Below are 27,393 nucleotides of genomic sequence, written 5' to 3'. Positions count from 1 at the left end.
TAGATAAATAGATCAGCAGATAGATAGTAGGTAGATAGATAAGACAGAATAGATAGATAGACAGGCAGTAGATAGATACACAGTAAATAGATAGACAGACAGTAGATAGATGGATATAAAGAAAGATAGTAGAAATTAAGCAGTTTGAAAAATAACTGAACAAGTACTCAGTATCATTAATACATTTGCTGCCAATTCTGCTATACCTTGCTGTCGTAAAAATGAGCCATATTTAGTGAATGAACCAGAAAATGGGAAGGAATGTACTAGACATTTCATAACATCAGACTGATACTATAGTTACGTTGTGATACTTTTATAAATCATTAAAGTTGTAAACTAGAATAAAACTAACATAATTTAGTATAAATTACTATTTCACAGACTATTCCATATGCTGTAAATAAATCTATCTACAGAAAATTACATAAATGCTAGTAATAAAAAAATCCTCAGGCAACAACATTTGGGAACATAAAAAGGACTATAACTTAATTCTGATAAATGGTGCTAGCCAGGTTTGAGGCGACATGCCACGTGTTTTAAATATAAAAATACATGAAACAATAACAGTGTTTTTGTCCTTCTCAGTCTTAACTTGTGCTTATTTAGGCGATCACGTCAGATCTGCCGTTTTTAAAATAAATTATTTTCATGGTGTGGGTGTAATGGAGTGACACTATTAAATATTTTTTTCAAGAGCATTCTTCCCTCAAACATACACACACATAAAAACAAAGAACTTGTGCCAAGAAAGCTGCATGATTTGAGAGAAATGCCTTAGGGGAGGGGTTCAGAGTGAAGAAAAAGAAAGTGAAACAGTTGAAAATGAGTTTATACGTCTATGGAGAAGAATGTAAAGTCGGTCTCAGCTGACCTTTATAACAGGCTGGACACACTAGGAGAAATCATCATTTGAGAAAAGCTGCTCAGACATCTGATCATCTCCATGAACTACTGGTGGATTAAGGTAACCCTACATGATCAAAATGGTATTTCATTTGTATTGATTTATTATGCAGGTTTATTCAATTAAAACGTTAATGTACAGCAGCTGAAAGATTCAGTTTGTTTGCGAGAGGGATACCATGCCAGTTTAGACACAAATTTAGCTTTGTAAAACAACATTTTGAAGCTATGTTTTTAGGAGGGTGTTTAATAATGTGTGTGTTGTAAGAATGGCACTTATTTAATTAAGAATCATAAGATGTAAATGCACTTTAAGCAGCAAGTCCGATTAGCTGCTGTTACACTTAGATTTATAGCACTTGCACACCGTGATTTTCAGCACCAGGTAGCACTATAGCAGATGTATCAGTAGTGAAATAAGGCTTTACAGTCTGATGGCATCAAAACAGTATGTTTATTGTACTGTCACTCTGGTTTAAACTTTCTTGGCTAGTAACCGAGGATTAATTCCCAATAAAAAAAACATTTTCCTATACAGTAAAAAGTAAAGACACCTCTAATTAAAAGTGTCTGCATTTATAGAGTTTCATCTCACCATGAGATGTAACGAGAAACAGATGCATAGAGAGATGATGCATTTCACCCTTAGCTAAGAAGTGTGTTTACTACAGACATGAGCAAGAGCAAAGTCATTACTATATACTAAAAATCCATCTCTCAGAAGTTGCATTACTTCTTTCATGACACTGAAGGCATTCTATAGATGAAAACAAAATCATTGTAGAACTCTCTGCAATTGTTTTATACACGGGAAAGTTTAGAAACCAAAGACCTACTACTGCTAGTGATGTGTTTCAGAAACTAAATATTTCACAATGAAAGCATAAATATATATTATTGGGAAGAAAGTGTTACATTTTGTCTCTTGCAAACTTAAAGAATGAGTTACTCAGCTAACAAACAAAACAAACCCCGGGATTCATGAAGCTCGGCGCAAGGCTGGTGTAAGGCTTGCGCCGGCGGTGCAGTGAATAGTCGGCGTAGCAGCGCCATATGCATAGTAATGAGTGCGCGCCGCAACCACAGACACGTGCGTAGGGCACGTGAGCGAGCCCAAGTAGGATGCGTCTGGAGGCGTGGCCAAGCCATGAGCAACCTAAAGTGCTGACTTCCACAGTCCGCCTGTAATAGTAACCGCACCAGCCAGGGCCCGCGGAGAATGAAACGTACGCAGACTATGCAACATAGTACCCGTTCCAACAAAACGGAGAACCAAACATTAACCCACAAAGTCCTAAGTGTACCCGTCCAAGGAACAAAGGATACGTGTAATACCGTATCCGTCCCACAATGCACTGTCAGTGGGCATACCCAGTGAAGGTGTACCGCAGCATGTCAGCGCGCCGCACCGACATAGAAGTAGCGACATGGGCATGGTCACCAGCAGTAGTGAGAGTACACAGCCGGGTAGCCGTGTCGATATAACAACAAGAAGGAAACAAGATACCCTAAACACAGGCAAACATGTGCATAGCAACATGTACCACACCCAGCAATGTGCTTGTCGCATACAAATAGGACGGCGTATGTCTAAGCATAATATCCAGAAGCAGAACTCATGCATGCAAATGTAATACACAACAGCCCCGTCATAGCATGTAACCCGCACCCACGTACGACCGTGCACCCAACCCAGCTAGCAGCCTTGCGCAGCTACATACCTACACATGATGGGCATACCTGAAATGTGGTAAGAAGTATTGTCCTAGGCAGTGCCACGCGGGCAAATATGTACCCCACATGTTAACAACCTGCCCCAGGTACAGATATACAAATGGCTGCATGTGAATGTGTCGGCAGAATGTGTACATCCCGCATGTGGTATGGACCTGTCGAAACCCCATAGGCGTGCACACGCCACGGTGCCCATAGCTGTACACTTCTGGACAAGGCGGTATGTTCAGCCACCGTACCGATGATTAGCTATGCAGACATGTCAAACACAACACATATAGCGGAACATCTGCCTACCAAACAGGACGCCCTAACAGGGTGCCACAGGCACAGAAGGGGAAGGTGGGACATCACATGTTGAGAGTAGCGTTGCCGGATGGCCAAACACCCACGGCCAACGCAAAGGACGGAATAACTTGCATATGCCTGGATGGATGGGTATGTCATAGCATGGGAATAGGCCAAGCCATCCACCATAATAGCCATGTGTACCACATACAAACAGCCAGTAACACGCAGTAGTAATGCATGAAGGCATACACGACTGTGGGAATAGCACAGGACATATGGCACGTGCCAAGTGTAGATGCATGACACAAAAGTCCAGGATGGGGCCCCTGCAAAGAGGAACATGTGCCAACCCCACCTCCCACAGATGTACCGGCAGTGAAAACACATGCCAAACACACACCAACACCACCGTCCATCCCACGACAGCAACGGAGGCTGGTCAAAGACCACCATGACGCGCACACAAACAGGGACACGTGTAACCGTTGCCTTAACACCCCCCCTTAGGCCAAAGAATAATAGAATGGACATATGCATGTAATGCTGTGAAGGATGTGTGGTAGTCCTCAGTATCACAGAGGTAGGTACACAGATACACTGTAATCAACCATGACGTATGTGCACTGTAGACAGCATACCTGCAGGTAATACAGAGTTCAATCACGTGCCACAGAAATATACACATGAGAAAGAGGATAGGGGATAGACAAGTGTGAATGGGACAAACTATGAACATAGGTTCATAGGTCCATAGGTACAGAGTAGGCTATCTACCCAAGGGCAGCCATAACCCTAGGCCATAGTTAGGTTTCCTTTGCCAACCCTCCGGTCTGGAGATAAATGCCTATTATATTGCTGTACCTCTGTCAAGCAGTGACAATGATGTAATCCCTGGGGTATATCTGCAATCCCCCATCCAACGGACAAGATCCCCCCGAACAAGGCTAGCAAGGTTCTCTGCCTCACATGTACTGTGATGTAGATCCACAGCATAGTGAGTGTCTGGGTGATGTATGTGTCACTCCAACACATTCTATTAATGACCGTGTCAAGGTTCACGTCACCTGCCCTTGTGGTTCCGAGGGATGTAGATCCAGTAGGTGAAGCATAGTCATCAAATATGGGTCGACATGGCCTCGTATGTCAGGCACAGGTCAACACTGAACAAGAGGTATGTGACTGAATAGAGCAGGAGTCCTTACAGTGGGGCAGCACAACACATATCCCTGACACCCTGCATCTGTCTGACGATTAACCTATGGGGCCTTCCCAGCTGCTGTAGGTGTCGGGTCAGATACCTTCCGAATGGGGCAATGTACTCAATCATAGGTGTAACGAGTAATGAGTACAAGGAGACGATGACCTACCCCGATCTAGATGTGAATCCCTGCACGATCAGGCGGGCAATGTAGAAGTTCTACCAAACCACGATAGCAACGTGTGTGTCGAACGAATGGTGACTGACAACCTGGGTCCCCAGATCCCTGGTAATTCCCCCCGTGCTCAGTGGACTGCCACCCATATGACGGACAGGGGTGACCTCGTTCTTCCCGATGGGTATGACTATGCATTACCTGGCATTTAGCTGTAGGCCATGTCCCTGACAGCAGATATCCATATCTGGGAGGCCCCTTTGAAGGATATCTGTGTCAGATGTCCATCCCACTATGGCACCTGGTTCGCAGTCATCTACAAACAATGTCAGCCATAACACCCCTGTGTGTGCTTGTACTGTGGAAATGTAGATGTAGAAAAAGAGTGGACCCAGGGCAGAGCCCCGTGGGACACCGCCTGTGACAGGCAGTAAGTCCGACATGCTGCCAGCAACTATGACCGCGTGGGTTGTGTCACCTAGCCAGTTTGCAACCCATCCTGCGATGTACGTGTTCACATTCAAGCCGATGGGGTTATCAATGATACCCGAGGAGGGTATTGTGTTGAAGCCCTTTGCCAGGTCGAGGTAGGCTGTATGGACTGCATGACCCTCAACAATGGCCTCGGTGACTGTCCCTAAAATGTCAACCAGGATTTAAACGCATGAACCGCCCCTGACCAAGCAAAACTGGGTTGGATGCAAAGTATGCAGGTCCCCTATGTTGTCATCTATGGGCCACAGTATGATCCTTCCCCATGTCTTTGCAGATAAGTCTTCTCATGGTAATGGGACAGTAATAACCAGGGTCAGTGGAGGCACTGGCCCTGTGAAGTGGGACTACAGTCGCCGTGCGCCACAACTTGGGTACGTTTCCCGAGGTAAGGCTAAGAATAAACAGCTGTCCTAACTGTGGGTCTAATTCCTCAATGAGATCGCGGAGTACACAGTCGGGACACCAGCTGGTCACATGGATGCTGTGTTCACTACCTTGGACAGAGCATGTCCCACCCGTGCGTTACAGAACATTCGGGGACCACAAACCGCTGGTACAGACATCTCTCCATGTGGGGGGGAGGGGGGGGGGAGATGTCTTCACCGAACCTGTCAGCCCGTATGTTGGCAATGTGTGTATGTTCAGTAAACTCCACATCATTGTGAACCCAGTCAGAGCATATCTGGGAGTTACCTCCCTGGTGTCCAGCATAGCAAATGAAGGCCGTATGATTGTCTGTCGAGTCCTTGGAGATATATCTGTGGAACCTGACCCAGACTATGTCATGTCAGCCTGTAGCTCTTCACATATAATGAGCAAGGGTGTCATACCTCACAAGGTGTCTGCACTGCCTTGTAGTAGCCACCTCCTCTCATTGTACAGCTTGTGTATGGCTGGGGTACACCACACTGGATGCTTGGCACTGGTACAATGAACCACAGTTGGGTAAGGGAATGCCTGATCCATGCAGTCCTGTAGGTGCCGGTAGAAGGCATATGTAAGTGATGCAGTGGCTTGAGTAATGTTGACCACTGGCTCAGGGTCCTTAAAGGAGACCACAGTAGTGTTCAGAATTGTGAATTCGGCCTTTGAGAAAGCCATGTGTATGGTAACCGGCAACACCCACAGCATCGTATGTCAATAGCAGAAGCCATTGTCCAAATAACATAGATTAACTTCAGTATTACAATATGTATTATTATACATTTATTGATATGTGTCTGCTAATTACACTTGCAAATGGCCGGTAAGACCGGGCCAAAGTGCTCGTGATTTACCTGTTATGGTGGTGTCATTCCGACAATAAAGTGGCGATACTTCCCTACTGGGACCTCTGGGGATTATTTAAAGCGGTTGTTAACCTGCATCATTGGATGTACACCATTTGGTTCCGGCTTTGGAAAACCTGGTTTCCATAGCACTACACACTATGGGTAGTCAAGCAGACATCCACGATTGGGGAACATACAGCAGCAGTCAAAACCACTGGCCACATGGACACAGTCCGACAAGCTCTACACTTTACATATGCACATTGGTGTCCATTGTAGGACCCAAAAATTGTCCTGTACGGAATACCTGCCAGCCTTCATCGTCCAACCAGGAGAAGCGACAGTCGTGACCATGGCACAGCTAGACATATGCACCACCAGCGTGTTTAATGTTGATGACAAGTGTCCATGAAATGCAGGACATATGAACAGAAAACCCCAGACTGTCGAGTCCATAGAAGTTCGTCCACATCCCAGTCCCGCACACATGAAAGATTTGTAATGGGTACTGACGACTGTTGCAGCCATGGGATCATGGGTATGCAGAAATGGGGCTCGGTGTTGTTTGGCAGATAATCCGTCGTCCCGCCCCGTGGGAGGGATGTGGGTATAGCACATGCGTTACTCCCCACTAATAATGCAAAACATCCACTGGAGAATGCTAAATGCAGCTGTGAAATGTGTACAGCCCTATACCAGTGTCCAGTAGGCATTACCCATGGACGGACAAACGTATGGCCAAGATGGCACCCATAACTGCAAACCCGGTGGAATTACACAGCTGCAGGAATGCATAACACAGGAAATACAGGTGGGAACTACAGTGGACACTCCCCATACAAAGTCGGACCACCATGCGAATACCGGCGTACGCAGCACTCAATCTGCCAGCACCAAAATGGGGATTACTCGCTGCCATGCTGTGGAACAAATGAGCGACCTGTGGAACACATACTAATGGCACACCAACAACGTCAACTAGGAAGTTCAGTCAAAACCACCCGCCAGATGGACACAGTCCAACAAGTTCTACACTTTACATATGCACATTGGTGTCCATTGTAGGACCCAAACATTGATACCTATGGAACATCATATAGCTGTTATCGTTCAACCAGAAGAAGCGACACCCGTAACTACGGCACGGCTAGACATATGCACCACCAGTGTTATTACAGTTGATGACAAGTGTCCAGAAAATGCAGGACATATGCACAGAAATCCCCAGAGTTCCGAGTCCATAGAAGTGCGTCCACATCCCAGTCCCGCACACATGAAGGATGTGTAATGGGTACTGTCGAGTGTTGCAGCGAAGGGATCCTGGGTATGTAGAAACAGGGCTTGGTGTTGTTTGGCAGATAATCCATTGTCCTGCCCTGTGGGAGGGATGTGGGCGTAGCACCTGCCTTACTCCCCAATAATAATGCAAAGCATCCACCGGAGGATGCTAAATGCAGGTGTGAAATGTGTACAGCCCTATACCAGTGTCCAGTAGGCAATTCTCATGGATGGACAAGCGTACGACTAAGATGGCACCCATAACTGCAAACCAGGTGGAATTACACAGCCGCAGTAAGGCATAACACAGGAAATACACATAGGGACTACAGTTGACATTCCCCATACAAAGTTGGACCGCCGTGCGAACACCGGCATACACAGCACTCAATCTGCCAGCAACAAAATGGGGATCACTCGCTACCATACTGCGGAACAGATGGGCGACCTGTGGAACACATACTAATGGCACACCAACAACGTCATCTAGGATATGTAAACTATGGCGTTCCCACCTATAAAGAAAACATGCTTCAATGAATACATAGGGGATCAACATGTTCTGGCGGTGTTATGTTGAAAATACAGTGACGGATATTTCCTATTGGGACGCCTGAGGTTAATTTAAAGCAGTTGCTAACCTGCATCTTTGGATGTACACCATTTGTTCCCAGTTCTAAAACACCTGGTTTACGTAGCACCATGTAGTATGGGTAGTCAAACAGACATCCGCGATTGGGGAACATACAGCAGCAGTCAAAACCACTGGCCAGTTGGACACAGTCCAGCAGCATCTAACTTTACATATGCACATTGGTGTCCATTGTAGGACCCAAAAATTCATCCTAACAGAATTCCATCCAGCCGTTACTGTCCACCAGATGACGCGATAGCCGTGACTATGGCACGGTTAGACATATGCACCACCAGCGTGTTTAAGGTTGATGACAAATGTCCATGAAATGCAGGACATATGAACAGAAATCCCCAGATCGACGAGTCCATACATGTGCGTCCACATCCCAGTCCCGCACACATGAAGGATGTGTAATGGGTACTGTCGAGGGTTGCAGCCATGGGATCTTGGGTATGCAGAAATGGGGCTCGGTGTTGTTTGGCAGATAATCCGTTGTCCCACCCCGTGGGAGGGATGTGGGTGTAGCACATGACCTACTCCCCACTAATAATGCAAAGCATCCACCGGATAATGCTAAATGCAGGTGTGGAATGTGTACAGGCCATAACAGTGTCCAGTAGGCAATTCCCATGGATGGACAAGCCTACGACCAGGATGGCACCCATACCTGCAAGCCCGGTGGAATTACACAGCTGCAGTAAGGCATAACACAGGAAATGCAGATGGCAACTACAGTAGACACTCCCCATAGAAATCCAGACCGCCGTGCGAATACCGGCGTACACAGCACTCAATCTGCCGGCAACAACATGGGGATTACTCGCTGCCATACTGCGGAACAAATGGGTGACCTGTGGAACACATACTAATGGCACACCAACAACGTCAACTAGGAAGGTCATAGGATGTTTAAACACTGGCGTTCCCGCTTATAAAGAACATCCTTCAATGAATTAATAGGTTCTACATGTTCTGACTGTGTTATATTGAAAATACAGTGGCGTATATGTCCTACTGGGACTTCTGAGGATTAGTTAAAGCAGTTGCCAACCTGCAGCATTAGATTAACACCATTTGGGTTAATTGTAGTAAAACATGGGTTCGTAGCACTACATAATATGGGTACTCAAACAGACATCCGTGATTGCTGAACATACAGCAGCAGTCAAACCCACTGGCCAGATGGACACAGTCCAACAAGTTCTACACTTTACATATGCACATTGGTGTCCATTGTAGGACCCAAAAATGTATCCGTACGCAATGTCGACCTGCTGCGATCGGGAGACCCAGATGAAGTGACAGCCATGACTACGGCACAGCTACATATATGCACCACCAGCGTGTCCAAGGTTGATGACAACTGTCCATGAAATGCAGGACATATGAACAGAAATCCCCAGATTGTCGAGTCCATAGAAGTGCGTCCACATCCCATTCCCGCACACATGGAGGATGTGCAATGGGTACCGTCGAGGGTTGCAGCCATGGGATCGTGGGTATGCAGAAATGGGTCTCGGTGTTGCTTGGCAGATGATCCATTGTCCCGCCCCGTGTGAGGGATGTGGGTATAGCATATGCGTTACTCCACACTAATAATGCATAATCATCCACCGGAGAATGCTAAATGCAGCTGTGAAATGTGTACAGCCCTATACCAGTGTCCATTAGGCAGTTCCCATGGATGGACAAACGTACAGCCAAGATGGCACCCATAACTGCAAACCTGGTGGAATCACACAGCTGTAGTAAGGCATAACACAGGGAATACATATAGGGACTACAGTAGAGACTCCACATACAAAGTCAGACCGCCGTGCGGATACCGGCGTACACAGCACTCAATCTGCCAGCAAGAGAATGGGGATCACTCGCTGCCATACCGCGGAACAAATGGGTGACCTGCGGAACACATACTAATGGCACACCAACAACGTCAACTAGGAAGGTTATAGGATGGTTAAGCTATGGCGTACCCACATATAAAGAACATCCTTCAATGAATCAATAGGATCTACATGTTTTGGTCGTGTTAATTTGACAATACAGAGGCAGGAATGTCCTAATGGGATATCTGCGGATTAGTTGAAGCAATTGTTAGCCTGCATCATTGGAATAACACCATTTGGGTTCAGTGTAGAAAAACCCGGTTTACGTAGCACTACATAATATGGGTACTCAAACAGACATCCGTGATTGCCGAACATACAGCAGCAGTCAAACCCACTGCCCAGATGGACACAGTCCAATAAGTTCTACACTTTACATATGCACATTGGTGTCCATTGTAGGACCCCAAAAATTTATCCGTACGCAAAGTGAACCGGCTGCGATCGAGAGACCCAGAAGAACTGACAGCCGTGACTACGGCACAGCTAGATATGTGCACCACCAGCGTGTTCAAGGTTGATGACAAGTGTCCATGAAATGCAGGACTTATGAATATGACTCCCCAGATTGCCGAGTCCATAGACGTGCGTCCACATCCCATTCCCGCACACATGAAGGATGTGCAATGGGTACCGTTGAGGGTTGCAGACATGGGATCGTGGGTATGCAGAAATGGGGCTCGGTGTTGATTAGCAGATAATCCGTCGTCCTGCCCCGTGGGAGGGATGTGGGTATAGCACATGCATTACTCCCCACTAATAATGCAAATCATCCACCGGAGAATGCTAAATGCAGCTGTGAAATGTGTACAGCCCTATACCAGTGTCCATTAGGCAATTCCCATGGACGGACAAACGTATGACCAAGATGGTCACCCATAACTGCAAACCTGGTGTAATTCCACAGCTGCAGTAAGGCATAACATAGAAAATACAGATAGGGACCACAGTACACACCCCCCATACAAAGCCAGACCGGCGAGCAAATACCGGCGTAGACAGCACTCAATCTGCCAGCAAGAAAATGGGGATCACTCGCTTCCATACTGCGGAACAAATGGGCGATCTGAGGAACACATAGTAATGGCACACCAACAACGTCAACTAGGAAGGTTATAGGATGGTGAAGCTATGGCGTACCCACATATAAAGAACATCCTTCAATGAATTAATAGGATCCACATGTTATGGTGGTGTTATTTTGACAATACAGTGGCGGATATTTCCTATTGTGACTTCTGAGGATTATGTAAAGCAGTTGCTAACCTGCATCTGTGGATGTACACCATTCGGTTTCAGGTTTGAAAGACCTGGATGTCGTAGCACTACATAATATGTGTAGTCAAACACACATCCGTGATTGGGAACATACAGCAGCAGTCAAACCCACTGGCCAGATGGACACAGTGCAACAGGTTCTACACTTTACATATGCACATCGGTGTCCATTGTAGGACCCAAAAATTTAACCCTATGCAATATAAACGTGATGGAGGAAGCGATGCTGAAGGCGTAACAGCCATGACTATGGCACAGTTAGACATATGCACCACCAGCGTGTTTAAGGTTGATGACAGGTGTCCATGAAATGCAGGACATATGAGCAGAAATACCCATATGGCCGAGTCCATAGATGTGCGTCCACATCTCAGTCCCGCACATGAAGAATGTATAATGGGTACCGTCGAGGGCTGCAGCCATGGGATCGTGGGTATGCAGAAATGGGGCTCGGTGTTGTTTGGCAGATAATCCGTTGTCCCGCCCCGTGGGAGGGATGTGGGTATAGCACATGCCTTACCCCCACCAATAATGAAAATCATCCACCGCAAAATGCTAAATGCAGCTGTGAAATGGGTACAGCCCTATACCAGTGTCCAGTAGGCATTTCCCAAGGATGGACAAATGTATGACCAAGATGGCACCCATAACTGCAAACCTGGTGGAATTACACAGCTGTAGTAAGGCATAACACAGGGAATACAGATAGGGACTACAGTAGAGACTCCACATACAAAGTCAGACCGCCGTGCGAATACCGGCGTACACAGCACTCAATCTGTCAGCAAGAAAATGGGGATCACTCGCTACCATACTGCGGAACAAATGGGCGACCTGCCTAACACATACTAATGGCACACCAACAACGTCAACTAGGAAAGTCATAGGATCCTTAAACTATGGCGTTCACGCATATAAAGAACATCCTTCAATGAATTAATAGGATCTACATGTTTTGGTTGTGTCATTTTGACAATACAGTGGCGGAAATTTCCTAATGGGACATCTGAGGATTAGTTAAAGCATTTCCTAGCCTGCATCATTGGATTTACACCATCCGGTTTCAGTTTAGAATAACCTGGTTAACGTAGCACTACATAATATGGGTAGCAAGCAGACATCCACGATTGGGGAACATACAGCAGCAGTCAAACCCACTGGCCAGATGGACACAGTCCAACAAGGTCTACACTGTACATATGCACAATGGTGTTCATAGTAGGACCCCAAAGATTCATCCGTACGCAATGTCAACCAGCTGCGATCGAGAGACCCAGAAGAACTGACAGCCGTGAATACGGTACAGCCAGACATATGCACCCCCAGCGTGTTCAAGGTTGATGATAACTGTCCACGGAATGCAGGACATATGAACAGACATTCCCAGATTGTAGAGTCCATAGAGGTGCATCCACATCCCATTCCCGCACACATGACAGATGTGTAATGGGTACCGTCGAGGGTTGCAGCCATGGGATCCTGGGTATGCAGAAACGGGGCTCGGTGTTGTTTGGCAGATAATACGTTGTCCCGCACCGTGGGAGGGATGTGGGAGTAGCACGTGCCTTACTCCCCACTAATTGTGCAAAGCATCCACCAGCTAATGCTAAATGCAGGTGTGAAATGTGTACTGCTCCATACCAGTGTCCAGTAGGCAATCGCTAGGGATGGACAAGCGTAGGACCAAGATGGCACCCATAACTGCAAACCTGGTGGAATCACACAGCTGCAGTGAGGCATAACACAGGAAATACAGATAGGGACTAAAGTAGATACTCCCCATACAAAGCTAGACCGCTGTGCGAATACCGGCGTACACAGCACTCAATCTGCCAGCACCAAAATGGGGATCACACGCTTCCATACCGCGGAACAAATGGGTGACCTGTGGAACACATACCAATGGCACAATATCAACGTCAGCTAGGAAAGTCATACGATGGTCAAACTATGGCGTTCCCACCTATGAAGAACATCCTTCAGTGAATTAATAGGATTAATGTCAACTGACCATGGAATACACCTAATCAACATCAAAGACCCGCTGGCACCTTATGGCACACAAACCAAGTCACACATAGGTAGATGAAACAGTCAACGTAGACATTGTCCACGACAGGTCACACATGGTATACAAAGGTTACGTCATACACATGTAAGCGCTTTCACCCGTAGGCTCCGTGAGACTTACACATAACATAGAAGCATCCAGGCTTTAAATATCCCCCCTTACACTTCCATTTGTTACTTTCTCAGCAAACAATGAACATGTAACCACAGCATAGAAAGCACAGACGCAATGTTAACTACACACATATATTAATATCTCAGAAAGCATCCTATTAACACATGTATTACATGATATTGTACTATGCCGAATACTCATCAATCAAAGATCTAACAATATATATAGAAGATATGCATATCATATCACTGTAATACAGTGGTACAGAACTGAAAGAGTGGACAAATGTGTGTTAACTCTACATCTGTACCTAAACTACATTCCTGTTACGGGGGTTTAATCCACCTGCTTCTCAAAAGAGGCCTCATCGGTGTTCCATCAGTCAACCCTGGTGTGTGGCCAACCCTCCACCTAATAATCCATCTAAATCCGCATTCTGCAGCATACCTGATGAGGTCTCCCCTCTGGTATTATAACCTAGACGTCGTAAAACACCGAATGTATTCGTATGCCTTGTGATGTGCTCATAGCCGGCCGTATGCATACGGCAATCCTGCGGCTGCCCAGGGCGCCGCACTAGTAGGGCCACCTGTCTAGTAGGTGTGTCATGTAGGTATACCAAGATGGGGGCACCATGTGTTGTGGTGGTGGGTGCCATGGAGCCCTACAGCCTAGGGCAGCAGTCAATCTAAGGCCGCTGCCGTCGGAGGGGTAGTACGGTCTGCAGGTATGTGCAGACGTGCACATGAAACAGCGGTCCACAAGGATTACCCATAGTGGCGACACCTGCACAGATGGCTATAGCGGGACACACACACGGCCATGCATACAGCACAGGTAGACATACACACACCATAAATAGGCAATTACACACAAGGTGTATGGCGTGTACGGGTACAGTGTCAGTACAGCAAGGATAGCTGTCTGCCACGATATCCAGCAGATGTCTTTAGGGTGTTCTGGAATATGGACGGTGCATGGACAATGTGTGGATATGCAACGTACCACAGTTCTATGTGTCAGCCGTGCAAATATGCAATACATGGGAAAGACAGCTGTCCATGCAAGAGCAGCACTACGGGCACAACATAGGTACGTAGATATATAATGACAGAGATACAGACAGACACATGTGGCAAGCCCGTGAGTGTAATGTACACAGCACCACCCCACCACACCATAGCAGGGTGCACGTGGAGAACACGCTACGAAGGTCGCCAACCACATCAGGCACACAAGCAGTACACGAGCTGCGTCTCACCATCCACAAACACAGGGATGGCGGCAGGATATGAGTGTTCTGCGGAAACCTTAAAGCCATACCCTATGAACCCATGCAGCTGGGAGCATGGACACACACACACATGTGGCAGGCATGGTGATTGCCAACACCCCCACATACCCAACCGCACAAAAGTATGACACAGGTATGGAATGCGCTACGTGGACCACCGAACACACCACCGTCAGAGGCACATGTACAGGTGGGTGACAACATCCGTAAAGGAATGGCCGCTGATAGCCAAGGTATGTGTTGCGAAGCGTCTAAAAGCATGTTCATCTGCAGAGGCAGCAGGAAACACACACACACACACACACACACACACACACACACAGGGAAGGGCCGAGAGTCAAACCTACGCCTACCTACATGAAGTCACTACAGCATGAAGCATTTACAGAACACGCTACCGAGATTACTGAGCACAGCACTGTCAGAGGCATACTTCTAGGCGGGTGACATCACCCAAAAGTGAATAGCTGGCAATAGGCAAGATATGTGTTTTGCGAAGCGTCTAAAAGCATGTTCATCTGCAGAGGCAGCTGGAAACACACACACACAGGGAAGGGCCGAGAGTCGAACCTACGCCTGCCTACATGAACTCAGTACAGCATGAAGCATTTACAGAACGCGCTACCGAGATTACTGAGCACAGCGCTGTCAGAGGCATACTTCTAGGTGGGTGACATCACCCGTAAGAGAATAGCTGGCAATAGCCAAGGTATGTGTTGCGAAGCGTCTAAAAGCATGTTCATCTGCAGAGGCAGCTGGAAACACACACACACACACACAGGAAGGGCCGAGAGTCAAACCTATGCCTACCTACATGAACTCACTACAGCATGAAGCATTTACAGAACGTGCTACCGAGATTACTGAGCACAGTGCTGTCAGAGGCATACTTCTAGGCGGGTGACATCACCCGTAAGAGAATAGCCGGCAATAGGCAAGGTATGTGTTGCGAAGCATCTAAAAGCATGTTCATCTGCAGAGGCAGTTGGAAACACACACACACACACACACAGGGAAGGGCCGAGAGTCGAACCTATGCCTACCTACATGAACTCACTACAGCATGAAGCATTTACAGAACGCGCTACCGAGATTACTGAGCACAGCGCTGTCAGAGGCATACTTCTAGGCGGGTGACATCACCCATAAGAGAATAGCGGGCAATAGGCAAGGTATGTGTTGCGAAGCGTCTAAAAGCATGTTCATCTGCAGAGGCAGCTGGAAACACACACACACAAACACAGGGAAGGGCCGAGAGTCGAACCTACGCCTACCTACATGAACTCACTACAGCATGAAGCATTTACAGAACGCGCTACCGAGATTACTAAGCACAGCACTGTCAGAGGCATACTTCTAGGCGGGTGACATCACCCATAAGAGAATAGCTGGCAATAGCCAAGGTATGTGTTGCGAAGCGTCTAAAAGCAAGTTCATTTGCAGAGGCAGCTGGAAACACACACACAGGGAAGGGCCGGGAGTCGAACCTACACCTACCTACATGAACTCACTACAGCATGAAGCATTTACAGAACGTGCTACCGAGATTACTGAACACAGCGCTGTCAGAGGCATACTTCTAGGTGGGTGACATCACCCGTAAGAGAATAGCTGGCAATAGCCAAGGTATGTGTTGCGAAGCATCTAAAAGCATGTTCATCTGCAGAGGCAGCTGGAAACACACACACACACACACACACACACACACACACACACACACACACACACACACACAGGGAAGGGCCGAGAGTCGAACCTACGCCTACCTACATGAACTCACTACAGCATGCAGCATTTACAGAACGCGCTACCGGGATTACTGAGCACAGCACTGTCAGGAGGCATACCCCTGGGTGGGTGGTATCATCTGCAGAGGCAATGCGGCCGATAGGGAATGAAGACAGAGTGCGCAGTCACACAGCCTGTTACCATCCCAAGGTGGCTGTACAGTAACACGGTAGTGCTGCAGTCGGGAATACCAAATAACTACGGAGCAGTACATCACGACATGAATATGGGATGCACCACATGACAGTATACCCTATGAGAGGGCATCCGGCGTGCAGGATGTAGGCAGCCAATGTGGCATGACAGCCACATATGAGTCACCTGGATGGTCACCATGGCTATGCAGGATGTCATTGGCCATGGCTACACGCCTAGTAGCAGACATCGGTGCCGACTGTCGTGTGTACCCCCGACAGGTGTACTCGCCATGCCTCTCACACCTAGCGGTTGCAAAGGGGAGACAGACATGCTCACGGGGTATCAACGCAGTCGGCCGCGGTGTGCACTGTACTGTGTGCCCATCTACACAGCTGCTCACTGGGCATGCTCAGACACTTAGAATCGGCACAGTGCAGACATGCATACACATGGGGCAACGGCATGGGAGGCAGACTGTGGACCGTCGTGTGTGTCCAGCCACACAACAGCAACCCGGCCATGCCACAGATGTGGCAGTTGCGAAGGGGAAACAGGCATGCACCGGGTATCAATGCAGTCGGGCGGTGTGCACTGTACTGTGTGTCCATCTACACAGCTGCGTACTGGGCATGCTCAGACACTTAGAATCGGCACAGTGCAGACATGCATACACATGGGGCGATGGCATGGGAGGCAGACTGTGGACCGTCGTGTGTGTCCAGCCACACAGCGACCCGGCCATGCTCACACACGTAGTATGTGCTACGCATCGTCCGGCATGCAGACAGAGTGCACACACCGCAAGTCACGGCCAGGTAAACCCGTACACACGCGCAGGGTGGACACACATGCAGTCACACGTACACACAGATGACAGCACAGGCGCCACGGGTGCAGGCTGAACATGTACACACCGAAGTGAACACTGTAGCTGCTATGCCAGCACCATGTCATCGGTGCAGCAGTATGCCTCACGGTCCAGAAACTGCATGTGACATATGTCCAGAAGACTATGTGGTGGTGTACGTCCATCGTGCAGAGTACACATGTACTATCAATGATCCCACAGGTGTGATGTAGTCCACCCGTACCGGTATACACGGACAGGCGTGCTCCACACATGCCACGGGCCTGACACAGGTATGACACATGACTGCAGCTGTACCACAGTGAAACAATGTCTGGATATGTCACATATGTGGTTTCCAGGCTGTGTGCATGGACTGCACGCAGGACACATATGAAGCCTGTGATGTACCACATGCATGGCACAGGCGTACGCGGTAATACACACACGAAGGGAAGGCGGACACATGTCTGTGGTATGCACCCCCTACAGGGTGTGGCGGTGTTCACAGGGACACATACCCTTGTACAGTTTGCCTGTGACAGCTGTGATACCAAAGCACAGTCCATGTACCATGCATGTTGACACACATGTCACAACGTAGCAATGCATACACACATGGCAACAGGGGATACATGTGACATGTGTACTGTGCACGGTGCAGCCATGCAGGGGCAGTGTCTGGTGTCCGTAACACAGTTGCAACCCCCTCCCACATGCATACCCATCATGGAGGCCATCATATGGTGGCATAGTAACAGCACGCATGGCAGTCTGTGTGTACACCATTTGTTTAAACACCTGTCCACATGCATGTGTGCAGGTGCTGGTCACAGGTGTGTCACACACCGTCTTACACTGCCATGTGCATACAGTCCGCTATGTCGCCTTTACATGACAGCGCTGCCATGATGCATACCCATCGGCCATGCGGGTTCGACCATATGTCACATTGCCACTGTAACCCCTGCCACCACCCAAGTGCAGATATTGGCACAGCTGCCGGATACAGTGGTAGTAAGCAGGATGCCCCACATACCGCTGCACGCCTGCACAAATCCCATGTAGTGGGTGTGGCATTCCTAGCACCAACATGTGTGCAGGAATGGGTGCCCATGTATGCCACAGATCGGGGGAACTATGTGCTACATGCCACACATCACTGTACACCATGGTAGAGCTCTGTACCTACCTCAGTGTGGGGTGCACCGATGTGGATGGTGTAGTACATGCAACACGTCATCCCTCCGTGTAGACATGTGTGGCCACCACCATGTCAGTGTGTTGACATGTGTGTATGTCTGCTGCCTGTTGAGAGGGTGTATGCAGATATCGTGTTGTGACTGGACACTGACCACACAGGGTGACCATCCTGTAGTGGTGCTGCATTGTACAGCCCTGTCATTTCCATACCTGTGAGCCTTACTGGCCACCTGTGCAAGACCACCCCTTGTGACATGGCGTGGTGCATTGTCTTGGGGGGGTGCCGCCCACACAGAGGGGTGCCCCCACCTGCACACAATGGTGTGTGTGCCATAGAGGTGTATGCCCGAAATGCGGGAATAGTCCTATACCGGTACAGCATCTGACTGTCGAACACTGTGCACCACAGCTGACAGGTGACACCTGTGGTCAGTAGCCAGCACACTGCGTACGACACCTGCAGAATGTCACCATACCTGTACTGTGTCATGCCATGTATGTGATGTCTCTGTCCACCGTAGCCTGTGGCACCGACCACAGGCATCAGGTGCAGTATATGTGTGGACATGTGCGTCATGTACCGTGTAAGCAACGTTACACTGTATCCGGCTCCGTGCTCCACAGGTTTATGTGTATGACCTCTCTTCTTGCAATCCCGACTGTCTGTTCTCTACATCAGAAAAGCTCTGCACCTGCTCCCATAGTATTCCCACATAGATAAAGTACATGTATACTAAATGGAGTACTACACTGTCCTAGAATCCCCTTGTGTGCCCACTTCCCTATAGGTGCCTTCTGACCCGGTTGCACAGCAAATGCATTCACATCCTCTGGCATGTCGACGGGTCAATTGCTAGTGACCTCTCCTGTTCAGATGGTGAATCTGGGCGTCCTGGCCACTGTTACAGGTGCCTCATGGACACGGACAAGCCGCACCTCCCCCAATGAACATAATACATGTGACAGATGCAACTATATAGCCAGACAGGGGGCTGTGCTCTCTCCAACCATGACCGACAAGACCACGCGGGAGGGGAAGGACACAATGCACACCACATACCCAGTGTCACATGTGACTATCGCAAATGCTAATCAAACACATGAACACACTAAGACATACCTGGAGGCACTGTAGGACATGTCACGAACCTAACGAGCCCTCTGAAGCAGACACACAAGCTACTGCCTCCACAAGACATAGGACATGCAACACATAGTTCTCAACGTCAGTGTGCTAACCTGGCAGAGCCCCAAAAGCGACACACACACTGCCAGACACACCTGTAATGGGTGACACCACTGCCAGACACACCGACGTCCCACCCACCATACTGAACAAGGGAATGATCACAGTAGGCTGCCTGCCGGCCGCTGGAATACGCCACATAACACACGCACTCAGGTCACTCCGCAGCATGTACAGGTATGACGCGGTCATTGCCCATGCTGGTGTCAACGACTGGTGGCATACCACCCTGGGATACATTACAGGAGACATAGAGGGCCACTCAGATTGTGTAGCCCAGGCCAGCATGTCCCTGACCCTGGGCAGTATCCCACCCTCATCAAGTATGATGCCACTATACTGGCTCAATGTGGTCACCCTTGATAATGTGCCTGGTTACCGGTGTCAGTCTGAGGGGATCCGGATTCCTCTTACCTGGGATGCCATGCTTGGCACGCCATGCCCCTTTGCATGGTATGGCTGGCAGCTGTCGCCCCCGGTCTTCAAGAGTTTGGCGAAGGCACCTGCCACCCCCACAGTGCTCACTGCAGGCACGGCTGGAATGATAAACCTACCACCCTACACTACAAGCCTGGAGAACACACAGGATAATACAGCTCACTGCCAGTGGTCTACGGCCAAGCTGCACACCCTCAAATGCCCTCCTCAGTATGGAGGACATCGATGTCAGTGCTGTGACTGAAACATTGGTCAGGGCTGCTGAGAGCACCCAGCACTGTCGGGTCATACCCCATATCATGCGTTCAGGACCATAACCCGGACATAACACAGAAGGAGGGGGAGTCCCCATTTCCATGACGGATACACACACCTCCATGTTGGCAGAGATGCACGTAGCAGTGGGGAATATCCAGGTGCAATTAACCATGGTTAGGACTGCCCTACAGTTTGTTGCATGCTACAGACCACCCTCCCAAACCCAGGATACCTGCACAGCCGTCCTGAAGACACTGGTGAGTGTGAATGCTCTCACAACACCGTCATATTGGGTGACATCAACCACCCATACATAGACCGAGAACATTACCCAGGACACAACACCCTATGCCAAAGGTCCTAGGTGTTCATACACCTGACTGCTGTGGAACACCCATGCACCATACTCACAAGGGGGGGACGTATACCAGTTCTGATCATCACACATGGGGAGGATATGCTCCACACAGGATGTACATCCCTCAATGGTGATGTCAGACCGTATAGTGAATCCACTGGTAATCCACATCCTGCACCCAACACCGGCATGGGAGACCAAAGTGATGACCTCTCCACAGCGAACCACACATGTCATACGACCGGTGTGGTACCCTACAAGGCCTCCATGCCAGTGGTAAACACAGGCCACACTGCTGAAACCCTTACAAATGCCTTCTCTGAGCACCCCAGGGATGTCTGCACCAAGCGATCATGATAACATCAGGACCTTGTCCACCGAAGGCAGGCACATGGTCTGGTGGACCCCAGCCATTGAAAAACTGTACGACAGTTGGAGCTAATACATGACAGAGCAATATCAGTACCAGGGAAGGCATCACTGATTAATACCGGCGTTAACATACGATCACACATACAATCATCCAAGGCCACTTGTGGGAGTGGTACTGCAGAGGACACATAAGACAACCATAGGACCTTCCTTAGCTGTGGTAGGGACATGGGTGGGAGCACACAGTCATGCCCGGAATTACACCAGAATGGTACAATGATCACTGAACCCACAGACATTGTCAACAAACCAGCGGACATGTTCCATGCATACATCTACCGCCCCCCCCAAGAGGGGACGTATCCATCCCACCAGAGTGTAGCCTCCCAAACATCTCGTATGCCCAGGAGAGATCTGTTATCTGTTAAGCAGTGAACACAGCACCAATGGGACCAGATGGTGTCCCTAGCTGTGTGCTACACAACCTCATTGAGGCCCTCGCCCCACACATAAGGCCGCTGTGTCATCTTAGGCTTACTACGGGCTAGGTCCCCGCTGGATGGCATACGGCAGCTGTGGTCCCACTACATCAGGGTAGTGCTTTTCTGGACTGTAGACATCGCTGCCCTATCAGCTTGACAAGCCTTGTCTGCAAAGCTGTGGGGAGGTCCATACTGGAGCCCATAAGTACAGACAGTGGTGTACAGCCAATACCGGAACATACCCACATTGACCTAGTCAAGGGCAGATCCTGCCACCCAAACCTGCTCGACCTGTCTGGAGGGGTCACTAAGGCCATTGATGGGGGTACGTCGGTTTGCACAGACTACCATGACCTGGCGGGAGCGTTCAAACAACACTCCACATGGGACTCATGGAAAGGCTCACCAGCGTACATGTGGAGACATATGTCACACGATGGTTTGCCAACTGGATGGAGGTCACACCACACAGGGTTTGTGTTCCTGGTGCCATGTCAGACTCCAAGCTGGTCTCGATTGGAGGCCCACAGGGCTCAGTCCTGGGCCCCCTCCTGTTCAGCATTCAACCTTCCAATGTGCATGCAAACATAGGGGGATTGTGGCAGACAAGGTATGCAGATGACTGCACACCGGCCACCATACTCAACACCCCATCAGACACGGACATCCACCTGGGGCCTCATAGAAATGGATAACTGGTGCCAGAGCCATGGCCTGATGCTACATGCCAGGGAAGGTGCAGACCTACCCAGTGGGAAGGACATGTTCGCCCCGACGTACCATGTAGGTGGTAATCCATTGAACATGGTGGACGTGTTCAGGGACATGGGTACCACACCTGTCGGTAACCTCTGTCGACACTCACAATGCCAATGTGGTTGGGAAGACATTCCACTGTGGCCACCTGGTCAGGAAGGAATCACATCCACATCAGGGGAGTTCATTGTACCCCTGTACTCTTCACACATCAGACCAATGATTGCGTACAACGCCACATCTGGGATGTACCTAACTAGACAACTGCAGCACTAGGGAAGGACCACAAATGTTCCACAACACAGGGATAAAGGTGCTGAGACATGTGTCACACACTGCCCAACCAAGGGGACTCTGGCTGTATACCTTCCCAGCACGTCTGCTCTGTGGTGATCTGTGCCTGACATACACGGCCATGTCCGACCTGGGTGACATGGACATGTTCCACCTCCTAGGCTCCAAGCAAACACGGGCACAGAAGCAACTGACAGAAACCTCAACATGGACATAAATAGGACGTGCTGGGGGAACAGGGTCAACGCCCAAAGACACCCTACAACATGGAAAGGATTCCCAGCCCATGTGAAGCAGAGCCCCTGACTGACTTTGTCCAAGAGTAATCCTGACGTGTGGATGTCTGATCGTAGGTATGCACCAGGCATCATCTCTGTGTCACTGCTGGACAGAGGGACAGCGGACCGATGGATGTGGTATCCTCATCCTAAGGGGTGGTGACAGCCACACACACTCTGGCTAGGCTTACACATGCCGTAGGGCACATAGCCTGGTATGTACCTATGCGCCTATGTACCTATGTAGGGGTCCATGCAGGTTGCGGGTACCTGTGGTATGCTGATATTGCCAGATGTGCCTGTGGGTACCCCACAGCTACACGTGGGGGACTGATAACAGTGCTCCCAGTAGGCACATGCAAGTACATCATAATTGGCATACAGGTTAACTGAACCAACATGGTGCTACACATGTAACCGCCACGCATACCGTGTACACAGATCAATGTATGCTGCACCTGCACTACATGGTATGTCTGCTGCATGATGTCAGTGCACGACCCACGCCACATACGCACCTGTCACCTGTCATACACAACCACTGCAACATACACATCGCACTATGCGGACACAGGTATCACATACACCTCTCACTATCTTGTCCACCCTGTGCATCAGAATATGTTTGCATAACCGTGCACCGATGGTGTGGATCACGGTGCTGCGGCAGAGGCTTCATCATATGCACAGGGTGATATGTGTGCCAGGGCATAGGCTGTACCAATGGATGACATCATGTGTGTGTGTAAGGGCCTGTGCATTTACTGGGCATGACTGTGCAGAATGCATGTGGATGTGGTGGAGCCCTACAGTTGTGTCTGCTGTGTGTGGGTATGTGTGTACACAGTTCAGCCATCTGTGATGCCTACACGGGGTATACTTGGCAGCCCCAGACTGTACAGTACAGGGTGTATGGCTCACTGTGTCCGCCTGCGGCCACGTGACCCGTGCCTGCCTGGGGTCGCACGGGCATTACTGGGTGGAGGTATGGAGTGGCCACTCTCCGATGACACATGTCCGCTGGAACCGTGTCCACGCTGGGACCATCTGGGGCCACGTCCACGTGGCCTGCTGTGTCCTGGTGTGGTTGGTGTAGCACCAGCTGCACTGCTGCTGCTACCAGCACTGTGTGAGTGGGCATGAGAGGTGGCATGCACACGTCGACCTGCACTAGGTGGTGTTGCTGGCCTACGGCCACGTGTCCTACACCTCACCCCTACCAGGTGTTCCAGCACAGACCACTCATGCTCGTGGATTGACATGCCTCGGTCGAGGATTCCAACCATCTCACCTAATCTCCTATCCAGAACATCGGCAAGCTGCTGTTGAGCATTCACCAATGACTGGATGTTCTCATTTAAAGAATGGATTGCGGCCCTCTGCAGCTTCTGCCCTTCTTGGTTCTGCCATTCGGCACGTGCCTGTGCTGCCATTACAGTCTAAAACATGCATCTGGTGATACCAGCTGCTGCACCCTGTACGGCAGGTGCATGTCTACCAGTGCTCCTCCTATGAGCAGCACCAGCCACATGCCTGTGTGGCACATCACCAGTCATTACACTGGCAACATGGTGTGTACCCGCACCTTCTGTAGCCACCACACATTCCTGCTCGGTGCCAACAGACGCTGACTGTCCTTCCTCTATGGGCAACAGTGATGTGGTATGTGTTGGCATCTGAACCATGTGCGGAGATGAAGGGGACATAGGTGGGATGTTATCCAATGGCACAGCTTCTGTGCGTGACAACCCTGCCTGTGCCTCATGCACATGGTCATCACCGCTAGAATCTGTGGGGACACTAGCATCAGATGGACCGCAGGAGGGGAACGCACCTACAGCACCTGTGAATACAAAGACATACCGTAAGTTACATTACACACACGCAGACACACACACACGCAGACACACACACAGACACACACACACACACACACACATGCGGACACACACACGCTGACATACACACGCAGACACACACACATGCAGACACATCATGCATGTGTTATTGCAGGTGGCATGCAGCATTCCCACACCACAGCCCAGTGAATGCAGCCCAGACATTAATAGTGGTAGTATGCATACTGCCCTGGGGTGCACACTACATCAAGCAGGTGTCTTTTAGTAGGCTTGCAGTACCCACATTCATGGTAGTTTGCATGCATCACCGTGATACACCGTGTGGCCACGGGCGGGTTAACAGTACACATGGCTGGCGTCACTATGTCATGTACACTGCAAACATGTGCGCTAACATGTGGACATGTGACAATGGTGTCCCACCACATGCGCCACATCAAAACGGATGTCATAGTGCAGTGTTATGTGTACAGGCTACAGATAGAATGCATGTGTAACAAGGATGTCTGTGCAGGTGTGGTTGGTGTGAGCTGTGTACATAGCTGTACAGTGGGGAGTACAGGCAGTGTGCCACTGCATGGCAGCAAGACACAGGTATGTTTCTGTGCGATGCGTAACCTGGACACATTGCATTGCAATGTCTGCAACACAGTCATGCTGTTCCACAGCACGTATATGGTAGACATTGGTGGCACCTCTATTGGCTGCTGACAGGCATTTCATTTGTCTGGTGTACCACATCAGATGTCCAGGGGGTCCACTACAGCTATGACCGCACTATATGTGGACAGGGTGCAACGGTGACTACCCACTGTGGATGTACTGTGTGGCAACATGCCTGTAGGTATCACCCATGGCCATGTTTGATTGGTTCATGGACAATTGTGTGTGATGGGCATCGTGTACACATCCCTGTGGTGGCCCATTTGACATACACCCGTACTAGTCTGAGGTGTCACATTCCCGAAGGCTATGCAGACATTGTGGATGTCTGCTATGTCGTGCATAGGTCATGTCATGGTGTGACAATGTTGCAGACAGACCACCACGTGCATGGGACATGTCATGTGCCATGTCATAACGTGTGCACCCAATGCAGGGGCATAGGTCACAGTGGTAACACCTGTGTGCTGGCCAGATCACAGCTCACTATGTGGTACTGTGTGCGTACCGCAAAGGCATACCGATGCATACTACACATGCAGCCATTGTGGAACACCTCCACCATTGTATGCATAGCTGACTGCACATATCACACCGATGGGTTATGTGGTGTCATGCCGGTCTATACTAACGGTTGTATCTACTGTACATGGGTGGTGTGTGTGTCAGGTGGTGCAACCTGTATACCGTGACTGGGGCAGACCCAGGTGTGCATGTCATACCTGGACACATGGGGAATATCTATACACTGTATCATGCCTATTACTAGCAACAGTCTTACCTGCGATGGACCCATGTCTGTGCGACACGCCAGAGGTACCTGTATAGGGGCGACACAACAGTATACACATTATCCATTACTATCGCCATGGTAAGCACTGTGCATGTCACATCATGTACCTGTGTGTTAGCATGTGCTATGCACATGTCTGCAAACACAACGTAGCATACTGTAGTATGCAGCTTGTGTGGCCATATACCTGGCATGTGTTGGTACATTATGTGGTGTACTATGACACCCACACCTACGTCAGTTATCATACAAACATGCAAGACTGACTTACCAGGCAGCTCCAGGCTCGTTGGTTGGGAGACACCCACCTCCACGATGGCAGCGAGTGTTTCTGCATGTTGTTCCCTGGGTGTCCCCAGACTGGCCAGGAGCTCCTCCGTGTGTGTGAGTGGAGGCTGGGTTGGTGGCCCACCACCTGTCCCACCTTGTTGTCTGGCGATTGCAGTGGCACGCTGTTTCACGTGCCAAATTAGGTCTGTGCAGTGTCTGTGGATCTGCTGGTAGGTGCGGTTGTTGCCGCCCATGTTGTTCACCCTCCTGCGCAAATCCTGCCACAGGTCATCCCGCTGCTGTGCCTGTAGTGGCACATGGCTGAATAGTATATCGTAGTTGTCGTGGAGCAACGGTATAATCACGTCATCCTCCTGTCGGCTGAAGGCAGGCAGCCGGGAACGTGGCATTATCTGTAAGACATAATGATGTTGACAGGTCACATTTACACTGCTGTACTGGCATACTGCTGGACATACGTTGCTATGACATGTACAACATCTGCACAGTAATCTCTGCGATGCATCATGGCAGTGACACAGCCGACGTGTTGCCGTCACACCATTAAGCAGTGGGTCTCATATCATATCTGTGTGTCACCTCATCACACTGTACACGCACCATGTTGCTGTTAGCCTGCTGTGGACATGTGTACCTGCCTGCACCTGTGTCCATATCAGTTGGCACATGTCCCCATGTGACAACAGTTCTACTGT

At 49.4% G+C, this 27,393-nt stretch overlaps 1 pseudogene; it reads left to right on the top strand.

The window, feature by feature from the left end:
- Positions 1-872: 872 nt before the first annotated feature.
- LOC122813818 overlaps positions 873-27,393 on the top strand; it is a 116,357-nt pseudogene continuing 89,836 nt past the window's right edge.

This window comes from Protopterus annectens, chromosome 1.part1, assembly GCF_019279795.1.
Source record: "Protopterus annectens isolate FY-2018-M chromosome 1.part1, PAN1.0, whole genome shotgun sequence".
NCBI classification, from domain to species: Eukaryota; Metazoa; Chordata; order Ceratodontiformes; family Protopteridae; genus Protopterus; species Protopterus annectens.
This window is presented reverse-complemented; position numbering and strand designations above follow the sequence as displayed.